Here is a 12865-nt window from a genome sequence, read left to right on the forward strand (position 1 = left end):
CACCATGGCATAGGGGGCAGGAGAAGCCATACATGGTAACATATGTGCCATTTATATACACCTCTTCTGACACAGGTCACGTGTTCAGAAGAGAAAGGGAGAAAGACAAAGATCTGGGCAGGGCTCCCTGGAAATCTGGGTCTGGAGGACTCTGGACCTTTCCCTCTGGAGTGATGACAATATTTTATTGAGCCTGAAGTTTTCCTACTGGTGTCTGGACTATCTGTTAGGAGGCCAGCACATCCGAGGGAGCAGTGGTTCCTGGGGACAGGAAGAAAGAGCCACCCTGAAAGGGTGGTTGGGGATGAAAATCAGTTTTGAGGAATTCACAGAGGAAAGTGTTCCAAGGCAGAGGAGCACTATGGCAAGGTCAGTGTCAGATGGACGCTGTGAATAGCACGTACTATGGGAATGCGAGCTAGGTCTGGGTTGAAAAGCAGCTGCTTCTAAAAATAGTTGCTGTTAATTGAGCATTTACCGTGGGCCTCATCCCGCTAAGCCTCTCAGATGGATGTATTAATCCTCACAGCAACCTTGAAAGTGGGTAATACTGTCATCTGCGCCTCCCCAGTTGTGAAGCATCTTAAAGAGATGACATTACTTGCCTCACATCACACAGTAGTGAATGGCAGTGAAGACTGATGATTCTGTGATGAGTGCCTGGGGCTGCAGTTGTTGTTATGAGCATATGGGTTAGGTTGCATCAGGAAACAGATGGGACCTTCAAACTGGGTAATTTGGGAGTGAATCTAAAACAGTGGGGCTTCCCTGGTGGCTCAGATGGTAAAGAATCTGCCTGCAGTGCAGAAGACCTGGGTTCATTCCCTGGGTCAGGAAAATCCACCGGAGAAGGGTATGGCTACCCACTCCAGTATTCTTGCCTGGAGAATTCCATGGACAGAGGAGCCTGGTGGGCTACAGGCCATGGTGTCGCAGAGAGTCGGACACGACTGAACAACTAACACTTTCAAGACACTGTATCAGTAATAAAGAAACTAAATGGGAACATTTAGGGAAGCCACCAGGAATAGCGCAAGACCTCCAGACAAGGAGTCGGTGTGCCAGGAGGGGAGAGGATAGCGGGGGATCTTGGAAAGGGCTGTGGATAAGTGCTGTGACCTTCAGAGGTGGCCTGAAGGTGACCCTGAGATGACCCTGCAGGGAGGGAGCCAGAGGAATGATATCCTGCCCTCATCATCCCACAGCTCTCAGATCCCATCATTGCCCAAACAACCAGATGCTAAGGGCAGGAGGTCAATCACAGGACACAGGGCAGTGTGAAGAAGGGTGGAGGACGGAGCAGGGGGACAGTGAAAGCTTCCAGCACAGTCAGTCCAAGGGAATTGGACCGACAAAAGCTGAGCAGCAAGGCCAGGTAGAGTTCGTGGTCCAACAAGCCTGATGATATCCTCAGGGCAGACGACTGGAACCTGGTGCTGGGCCAACCCAGGAAATCTGACCCAGGGCATCTTTGTGGTCCCTTTTGGGCCACAACCCCCTCAGGCATCTCGTCTCAATTCTAGGATTCAGAGGGTCGCCAGTGAAACTAACCCTACACTAGTGGGGCAATGGGCTCCCGGTTCCCAGGACCTCAGGCTCCACCATGGGACTTCCTGACGCCTGTTAGAGAAAAACGTCAGATTTCTCCAGCTGTTCCCAGCGGTCAAGTACATGTGGACAAAGAGATGCTAGGTTATGACCTGGAGACCATTTAGAAAGGCTCCCGTCTTCATCCTTCAGAGAAGAGAGAGATCCGTGTGTGTGTGTGTGTGTGTGTGTGTGTGAGTGAGTGAATGAAAGAGAGAGAGAGAGAGAATGAATGGGCTGGATCCCATGGGATAAAACTGATGTCAGAGCTGGGGTTAGAGACTTTCTTTGGTGCCCTCTGCACAGTTTTATTATGCATGCTCCCTACTGCCCTGGAGCACCAGGACCCATACCTAGAATTGTCAAATTCTGATTTGGGTAGCTCTGAATTCCATTCATTCATTTGTGAAGATTAACACAACAGGAGAATTTATTCGTATCTTGCAATGAGCAGGAAGCTAAATTAGATGAAAGTGGGAAACGATCACTGCAGACATTTTTTGAGGGGGGTGAAACTGTGGTGAACAGTTTCTATTGGCTGACCATCAGCCATGTCCCTGCCGACCTGCACAGATCACCAGGGACACCTGTGCCCCCTCAGTGGGTTCTGAGCTGGTAAGCTGAGTTTCCAGTTCCCCTGGGTTTTGCTTAAGAACAATTATTATGTTAGTTCTTCCACCTGGAATATGTCTTTTCCTTTTCATGATATTGGATTATCCTTTTACTTAAAAATTGCTATCATTTCAGTTTATGTATTTTATAGTAAGGATACTCCAAACTTGTATGGATGGGACACACAAGTGGGAAGATAAATAAATATAAGTAGAAGCCATCCAGGCCCCTCTGTCCATGGAATTCTCCAGGCCAGAATACTGAAGCAGGTAAGCTGTTCCCTTCTCCAGGGGATCTTCTTAACCCAGGATCGAACCCAGGTCTCCCACATTGCAGGCGGATGCTTTACCATCTGAGCCACCAGGGAAGCCCAAGAATACTGGAGTGGGTAGCCTATCTCTTCTCCAGTGGATCTTCCTGACCCAGGAATTGAATTGGAGTCTCCTGCAGTGCAGGCAGATTCTTTACCCTCTAAGCTACCAGGGAAGCCCTTGAACCTTACATACTAGAATTGTTTTTATGGAAGCTGAAATATTTGACTAATTTACAAGCTGTCCTTCCATGATCATTTAGGAATTTAGCATAACTAAAGAGACTGTATTTAATAGTTTGCAAAATTTCTCAAATCTATTGGATTGACCAAGAAGTTTCTACAGCATCTTATGGAAAAATCTGAATGAGTTTCTTGGCCAAATCAATATTTCGTAAACAATTTTTATTTTGGCATATGATAATTCAAAGCAATTCATAGCCTTTAAAACATTCCCTGGTGGGCTAATGGTAAAGAATCTGCCTGCCAATGTAGGAGATGCAAGAAATGCAGGTTCAATCCCTGGCCTGAGAAGATTCCCTGGAGAAGCAAATGGCAACGCCAATATTCTTGCCAGGAGAACCCCATGGACAGAGGAGCCTGGTGGGCTACAGTCCAGGGGGCTGCAAGGAGTCGGACATGACTGAATGATTGAGCACTACGCTACAAAAAATGATTAGAGGTGGCTAGTGCCAAATATTGAGAAATAAAACAGGAAACCCTTGTTCTAAATTGGCATCTTCTTTTGTTCAGTCAAATCAGCATCAAAGCTCGTGGGATTTACTACTCAAGAGGAAAATGTCTCTGCTGACTCCATTGATTTCATCATTTTAATGCAGGTGGAGCTTTGATTCTGTTGAGCCAGTTAAGCCGTGTTCTTGGTCTTCTAGTGCTTTATCTTAATACCAGGCAAATCCATCATGACTAGCAAATGTTTACTGAACAGAACCAAATTTACTGAGCATTCCTAGGTGCATGCAACCATGCCAGGCACTGTGCAGAGCAGAACAGGCTGGTAAGGCAGCATGTCCACCGCATCTAGGTTTAGAGTCTCTTGAAGGAGATATCACCAGCAGTGAAATGACCAGGAAATGGTTAAGTAGAATGAACACGTGCCGGCTACTTATGGTGTTGAGTTGCTTAGTGCTCTGCTCTGGACTATCTCTCTATACACACTTCCTTGGTGATCTCACTCAAGGCTTCTTATTTTAAGTAAAATTATTTTATTATGATAAGGAATATTATATTGTACAGTGTTGCGATTTAAAAAACAGTCAAATTTCACTTGTGGCTTTCAATGGCTTTAAATACCATTGATATGCTGCTGCTGCTGCTAAGTCACTTCAGTCGTGTCCGACTCTGTGTGACCCCATAGACGGCAGCCCACCAGGCTCCCCCGTCCCTGGGATTCTCCAGGCAAGAACACTGGAGTGGGTTGCCATTTCCTTCTCCAATGTGTGAAAGTGAAAAGGGAAAGTGAAATCGCTCAGTCATGTCTGACTCGTAGCGACCCCATGGACTGCAGCCTACCAGGATCCTCCATCCATGGGATTTTCTAGGCAAGAGTACTGGAGTGGCTTGCCATTGATATGCTGCTGACTCTCAAATGTGTGTCTTCCACTCCAAGTTGTCCCACTTGCATCTCAAACTCATAGCCCAGACCCAACTTACTCCATGACCAGGCACCATCTTCCTGGGATATGATATCACTGTCCACCCAGCTGTTCAAGCCAGAAACCTGGAGTGTCTAATTTCTCTCCTTCCCTCACCCTCCTTATCCAGTTTCCTCCAAGCCTGGCTGGCCCCATCTCCTCGACCTCCCAAATAATTCCATGGATTTTTCACATCTCCGCTGCTTCCCTCACTGCATTGTAGTAGGAGCCTCCTAACTGGTCTCCTGACCCAACCCATTCTCCTCTGTGGTTACTGCCAAAAACATAAATCAGAGTCTGTCACTTATTTGAAATCCTTCACTAGAGTCTATACATGGGTTAAAATTGGATAGAACCATGCATGTGTACAAATGAATAAACGCATATAAAAAATCTGTAAAGCTGAATAGGATCTAGTTAATGATGTTGTATTGATGTCAGTCTCCTGGTTTTGATATTAGTCTCTTGTAAGATCCTACTCTTGGGGGAAGCTGGGTGAAGGGTATATGGGAATCTACAAAACTTCTTATGCGTTTATAATTAGTTAAAAAATCAGATTTAAAAAATTTGCTCAAGAATGAAGAAAACCACTGGCTTTGTACTGCAGCAAATCCAGCCCCTTCCCATGCCTGCTGTGGTTCCTGCCAACCCTTTCCCAACTCTTCCCAATGTCATTGTTCCATCAGTTACACTTTCTCAGGTACAAGGGCTTCCTGGCAGTTCCAGACAGAGTGAACACCTTTCTGCTGCAGGATATTTGCATACGCTGTTTCATGTGCCTACAAATTGTATCCCCATGGCTGGTTCTTCTTCATCCCTTGGAAATGTCTTTCCTGGCACCTGACACCTATATTGGACCCCACTGGCTCTTTTCCTTATAGAACTCTTTATGTTCTGTAAGGAGAGCTTGCCTAGTCTTCATTGGAACATATAGCCTAGTGAGGAAACATCAGTGATCACGTTTGTTTTACTTACTACTGTATCCTTGGTCTCCAGCATGGTGTGTGGCCAATCAGTTCAGTTCAGTCGCTCAGTTGTGTTTGACTCTTTGCGACCCCATGGACTGCAGCACGCCAGGCCTCCCTGTCCATCACCAACTCCCGGAGTTCACTCAAACTCATGTCCATTGATTTGGTGATGCCATCGAACCATCTCATCCTCTGCCGTCCCCTTCTCCTCCTGCCTTCAACCTTTCCCAGCATCAGGGTCATTTCAAATGAGTCAGTTCTTCACATCAGGTGGCCAAAGTATTGGAGTTTCAGCTTCAACATCAGTCCTTCCAATGAACATTCAGGACTTATTTCCTTTAGGATGGACTGGTTGGATCTCCTTGCAGTCCAAGGGACTCTCAAGAGTCTTCAACACCACAGTTCAAAAGCATCAGTTTGGTTTCAATACATATTGACTGATAAAAAGAGCAAATATGTTTAGGGTCCCAGAAAATGAAGATGTCAGTGTTGAAAGGAGCTTGAGGAAAACATTTTATAGAGCTTGCTAAAATTTGAATTAATAATGAGTATCTGGTGTAAATGGTGTATTCCATGGACTACTACTCATCCATGAAGAATGAAACAACCGTAAAGAACGAAATAATGTCATTGACAACAACATGGATCTGTCTATAACTTATCATACTAAGTGAAGGAAGTCAGAAAGAGACAGATGCCATATGACATCACTTATATGTGGAATCTAAAATATGACACACATGAACTCATCCACAAAACAGAAACAAACACACATAGAGAACAGACTCGTGGTTGCCAAGGGGGCGAGAGTAGGGGAGGGATGCATTGGGAGTTTGGAATTAACAAGTGCAAACTATTATATTATATATGTGTCAGTTCAGCTCAGTTCAGTTCAGTCGCTCAGTCATGTCTGACTCTGCGATCCCATGAATCACAGCACGCCAGGCCTCCCTGTCCATCACCAACTCCCGGAGTTCACTCAAACTCATGTCCATCGAGTTGGTGATGCCATCCAGCCATCTCATTCTCTGTCGTCCCCGTCTCCTCCTGCCCCAATCCTTCCCAGCATCAGTCTTTTCCAGTGAGTCAACTCTTCGCATGAGGTGGCCAAAGTATTGGAGTTTCAGCTTTAGCATCAGTCCTTCCAATGAACACCCAGGATCGATCTCCCTTAGAATGGACTGGTTGGATCTCCTTGCAGTCCAAGGGACTCTCAAGAGTCTTCTCCAACACTACAGTTCAAAAGCATCAATTCTTCAGCGATCAGCTTTCTTCACAGTCCAACTCTCACATCCATGCATGACCACGGGAAAAACCATAGCCTTGACTAAACGGACCTTTGTTGGCAAAGTAATGTCTCTGATTTTTAATATGCTATCTAGGTTGGTCATAACTTTCCTTCCAAGGAGTAAGCGTCTTTTAATTTCATGGCTGCAATCAGCATCTGCAGTGATTTTGGAGCCCAAAAAAATAAAGTCTGACACTGTTTCCACTGTTTCCCCATCTATTCCCCATGAAGTGATGGGACCAGATGCCATGATCTTTGTTTTCTGAATGTTGAGCTTCAAGCCAACCTTTTCACTCTCCTCTTTCACTTTCCTCAAGAGGTTTTTTAGTTCCTCTTCACTTTCTGCCATAAGGGTGGTGTCATCTGCATATCTGAGGTTATATATATATCAGTCACCTCAGATATGTAGATGACACCACCCTTATGGCAGAAAGTGAAGAGGAACTCAAAAGCTTCATACACACACACACATACATATGATCACTGTACACCAGAAACTAATACAACATTGTAAATCAACTATTCTTCAATAACATAAATTAAAATTTAAAAATTCTATCTTCAAAATATAAATGTGTATCATCAGTTCAGTTCAGTTGTGGATAAGTACAATTCCATTTTATGTTTTATCTGTTTTGAAATTTTGCAATCTATTTTAAAACCAATTGCAGGAACTACTGCAATGTCTAATATTTCAAGTCTCCCCCTATAACCGTTGAATTTATTTAAACTCATTTTTTCCAATATGTTTGTGTGGGTAAAAAGAGGGATATGATGCATATAAGTTACTTTATTTAAATATATGTTTCTCTTTATTGAAGTTCAATATGCACATTTCAGATAATTTGGAAAATACAGAAAGATAAAAATAAATGTCAGTTATCTTATTCTCCAGAGATCATCACTGTTCACACTTATATTTTCTTACTGCTCTCTGAATATTTCTCTACCCAAATTAGAAACATACTATATATGAAATATACCTTGGCTTTAAAATTTTAACAATAACGTAAGCAGTTTTACATCAGTAGATACTTTTTGAAAAAAGCTTTTCAAATGATAATGCCATAGTTTACAGAGTGAGGTGCACTTCAGTTTATTATTGACCAATTCAAAATTTAGGTTGTGTTTTTTCCCCTTTCACAGATTTACAATGGGATGAATATCTCTGTCCACAAATATTTGTCAAAGTTTCTAATATTGGCTTAGAATAACTTTTTAGAAAGCGGATTATTGAGAACGTTTTTAAAGTTCTTGATAATATTTGGCCCAATTGTTTTCCAAAGGAAAAAAGAAAACAAAGATACAAATCAAAATCTGCATTCCCCTAGCTATTCCTTTATTACAGAGCCACTGTGGCATTTTACTTTATTCTAAACCCAAACTGATATGACCCAGCCCATGTGAGATCCCTTCCAAGAGATGTATTATGTAGGTACCAGAAGGCCTCACACTGGGGTGACCCTGCATAAGAAATGATCTCAATGCATGGATAACCCAGCCAGTATTATCCTGTCTCCTGCATGTTTACTTCCTCATTATTCTAGGGAGAAGAGTTAGTATTCAGGTCTTGTTTCCTGAACCTTCAGTTGGCGAGAAAAGTGAAGGAAGTGGGTTAGTTTAAATTCCCAGGGTATTCCTTTGCATCAAGTAAAAGTAACAATGTTTGAATAGATACCTGTATTTCAGCCGGGCCCCACTGTGCCTGAAGAATTTAGGGCATGACTAAAAGAGTTGAAAGGAAGCAATGTCAAAAGACCTAGAAAATCTAGTGTGTCGAGAATGAAAACAGGATTTCAAGCCTTTGAACTTCACATGCCATTCACAGCTGTGCATCCTGGCAGATTTGGGCCACTGGGTAAACATCTTTGGAAGAGAAGTGTTTGACCTTTGAGAGAAAACCTTTTTGCACCTGAAGGAAGATGAACAACTGCAGTGACCATAGGCTGACGAGTTTTCTGGAAATTAGTTATTTTTATTTTTAATGAGGTAGGACATGACTGCACGAGTAAAATGGGTATTTTTGGCTCTTCCATCTGTGTCTCAAGTACTAACTTTCAAAATTGTGTTGGCCGAACACAGTGAGAGTTTTTTCACAGTTTTGATTGTGGTGATTACCAACAAGTAAACAATGTCTGCGTGTGCGTGTATGTGTGTGTGTGTGCACAGTCAGCATGGATGTTAGAATTATATATTTTGTTTACCAGGGAATCCAATATATCCAGTTAGGCTGGAAGTTTCTGCTCAGAGCTCTTAAGAGCCTCAGTGGTGATGAAAGAGGAGTCACTCAGTAACCTCAGAACAATTAAGCTTGGCATAAATATCCCTGTCTTCAAAGCAGCGGTTCTAGTGGGTTCTGTTCCTTTACCTCTGTGTTTCCTGTTGTCCCAGAGCTTGTGTGACTCACAGAGGTACAAACCACTGTGCATGTGGCATGCTTTCCTTTGAAGGAATGCTAGGGTGTAACTAATTACTAGGCAAATGGACAATTATTTTTTTGACAGTTTTTTTCCAGCATGTTTGTTGATACAGGGATTAGGCTATTTATAGTAATCTTTTCAAGCAGTTTCTGCATCTTTCCTTGTGACAGCAAATAGACAAAATTCGTAGAGATTTGACGATGGGGTGGAAGAGTGCTAGCGCTTTCGGTAAGAATGTGGTGCTAACGAGGGCATGATCCCCTGAAGATCAGAACAGCAGTTCCATTGGTACTGACAGAGAATTCTCATCATCACCAGCTATCTCAGCTTGGGGTTATTCATCATCAGAGGAGCTGTATCGGTGGGAGAGGATGGTCCAGGGCAAACTTTTCACCGTCTGTGGTTCACCTCCTGCTGATGAGCTGTCTCTGTTACCACCCTAGAACCTGAGGATTCTCTTCTTAGAGAAGAAAGAGAATTAATGGAGTGTTGAAAATATGCCTCATGGTGCACCTCTGGCTTTTCCTTGCAAATGCCAGGTATCAACAGGCAAAGCTAACACTTCAGAGAACACGTGTCATTCCCTGTGGTCACAGGAGGGAGGAAGTGCCCTTAGTGGTACAGGAAGTTGTGCGGGAAGCCCTGTTAGTGCCAGTTTTAAACACACCTCCCATCTGACAGTAAGGGGCTTGCTCTGGGCACAGCTATCACCATACAACAAGCACTCGGTCAGTATTCACTGTTGAGATCAAGAAAGATTGAAGCTGCCCTTACAAACCTCATCAGACCATCCATCACCTTCCCTCCCACCCAGGGGATAATCTGTAGCTGGCCTAACCAACTTACAATGGAGTACAGGAGGCTAATAAAGGGATTTTCTGATCATGTCTTTAACTCTTTAAAAAACGTGCTTCTAACTTAAGAGCAGAACTTGGCTTTTTCCTCTCAATCCCTTTCCCATCATATGGGAACTCTATTGTCCTAGACCTTCACACACCCAAAACTGAGGGCTGTTGAAGACATTTTTATTTATATTTTTGGCCATGCCATGAGGCATATGGGATCTTAGTTCCCTGACCAGGGATCGAACCCAGATCCCCTGTATTGGGAATTCGGACTCTTAACCACTGAACTGGGAAGATATTTTTACAGTTAAAGATAATACTATAAACTATGTTTATAAAATTAGCAATCTTCCCTTTCAAGGGATACTAATACCTAAATGTAAAATGTTTCATTTCTTTTAAGGAATATAGAAGAAATATAGCTTCCACTGTATAAGAGAAATAGACATGATAAACCAATTCAAGGGATGTCTGAAGGATGATGGTTCTTTCCCTTATGGGAATCTCAGGGTCTCTTTGTTTGGGGGGTCAATGAGTACGGCAGAAAGTAGCTAGTTTATTTCATTTATTACTTTTATTTAAATATTTTAAAGTTCTTATAACATGACACTTCTCCCTTAAATATGGGGTTACGCATCTCTAAAAAGTCAGGACTTTTCCCTATCTTACCACGAGATCTAACAACTGTAATTCCTCAGTTGTATGTAAGGGGCTTCCCAGGTGGCTCAGTGGTAAAGAATCTGCCTGCCAAAGCAGGAGATGTGGGTTTGATCCCTGGGTTGGGAAGATCCCTTGGAGGAGGAACTGGCAACCCACTCCAGTATTCTTGCCTGGAAAATCCCATGGACAGAGAAGCCTGGTAGGCTACGTTACACAGGGTCGCAAAAGGTCAGACATGACTAAGCATGCACACACAGTTGTAGCTAATACTCATCTTCTCCCCCTGCCCAAATGTGCCCACTTGTCCCTAAATGTCACTTCAGCCGGTTCAGTCACTCAGTCATGTCCAACTCTTTGCAGCCACATGGACTGCAGCATGCCAGGCTTCCCTGCCCATCATCAACTCCACTTACTGTTGGTTTATTTGAATCAATCAAGATCTGGACATTGCATTTGTTTATGTCTCTTAAATCTCTTTTAATCTAGAACCATCCCCTCCCTCTTCCTTCACTCCATTGACTTAATAAAGAAACAGCCAGCTATTTCATAACAATTAGTTTCATTTTATTAATTGCTGAACAAGAAGGCAACCACAAAGGCCAAATTAGTTTTGCCAACTTAATAAAATCAGATGTCTTCATTACATGACTGATATTTCTGGTCTGGGGTTTACTGATATTCTGTCTCAAGAGCAAAGGAAACAAAACAAACCCTGACTTTGACTTGAATTTGTTCTATGGCAGAATCCCTGTGATTCGGTTCATGAGTCTCTGAATCCTTGACCGCTTGTCACTGATTAGTACCCAGTTACTATGAATGCCCCTGTAGTTTTCATCTACCCCTCATGATAGTCAGGTCACTATTCAGACAGTCAACATCCTTTACCTGCGGGTTGCTTTTCAGAAGGTATGCAACCCCCTACCAATGCTATGAAGTATCTCCGTGGTAAGGAGACTGTATGACTTAGAAAGATGTTTACTGATTTTTCCCTTTTACTTGGTTGTATCTTACATTGTTCGGTACCCTTTTCTCATGTGGAAAAGAAAGCCCCCATGACAGAATGGCAGTTGGTACTAGTATTCCCTCCAGTAACTGGTAATCTTAAATCTTAGATTGCACATGTATCAGGGATATGGGGAAAGGGTCCTTTATTCCAGCAGTCTCCAAACTTTATGGCACCAGGGACTGGATTTATGAAGCACAATTCTTCCATGGATAGGCGGGTGGGAAGGGCTTCCTGTGTAGCTCAGTTGGTAAAGCATCTGCCTGCAGTGCAGGAGTTCAGTTCAGTTGCTCACTTGTGTCCAACTCTTTGTGACCCCATGGACTGCACCATGCCAGGCTTCCCCATCCATCACCAGCTCCCAGAGTTCACTCAAACTCATGTCCATTGAGTCGATGATGCCATTCAACCATCTTATCCTCTGTCGTCCCCTTCTCCTCCTGTCCTCAATCTTTCCCAGCATCAGGGTCTTTTCAAATGAGTCAGTTCTTCACATCAGGTGGCCAAAGTATTGGAGTTTCAGCTTCAGCATCAGTCCTTCCAAGGAATATTCAGGACTGATTTCCTTTAGGATGGACTGGTTGGATCTCCTTGCAGTCCAAGGGACTCTCAAGAGTCTTCTCCAACACCACAGTTCAAAAGCATCAATTCTTCGGTGCTCAGCTTTCTTTATAGTCCAACTCTCACATCCATACATGACCACTGGAAAAACCATAACTTTGACTAGATGTACCTTTGTTGGCAAAGTAATGTCTCTGCTTTTTAATATGCTATCTAGGTTGGTCATAGTTTTTCTTCCAAGAAGCAAGTGTCCTTTAATTTCATGGCTGCAGTCACCATCTGCAGTGATTTTGGAGCCCCCCAAAATAAAGTCTCTCAATGTTTCCATTGTTTCCCCATCTATTTGCCATGAACATGAGTTTGAGTGTACTCCGGGAATTGTTGATGGACAGGGAGGCGTGGCGTGCTGTGATTCATGGGGTCGCGGAGAGTCGGACACGACTGAGCGACTGATCTGATCTGATCTGATCTGAATGGGTCTGGGTACCATGATCTTAGTTTCCTGAATGTTGAGTTTTAAGCCAGCTTTTTCACTTTCCTCTTTCAGTTTCATCAAGATGCTCTTTAGTTCTTCTTCACTTTCTGCCATAAGAGTGGTATCATCTGCATATCTGAGGTTATTGATATTTCTCCCAGCAATATCGATTCCAAACCAGTATTTCTCATGATGTATTCTGCATCTAAGTTAAATAAGCAGGGTGACAATATACAGCCTTGATGCACTCCTTTCCCAATTTGGAACCAGTCTGTTGTTCCATGTCCAGTTCTAACTGTTGCTTCCTGACCTGCATACAGATTTCTCAGGAGGCAGGTCAGGTGGTCTGGCATTCCCATCTCCTGAAGAATTTTTCACAGTTTGTTGTGATTCACACAGTCAAAGGCTTTGGCATAGTCAATAAAGCAGAAGTAGATGGTTTTCTGGAACTCTCTTGCTTTTTCCATGATCCAGCGGATGTTGG

Source organism: Moschus berezovskii, chromosome 2 (genome assembly GCF_049115385.1).
Source record: "Moschus berezovskii isolate FMDL1 chromosome 2, NW_MosBer_1.0, whole genome shotgun sequence".
NCBI classification, from domain to species: Eukaryota; Metazoa; Chordata; class Mammalia; order Artiodactyla; family Moschidae; genus Moschus; species Moschus berezovskii.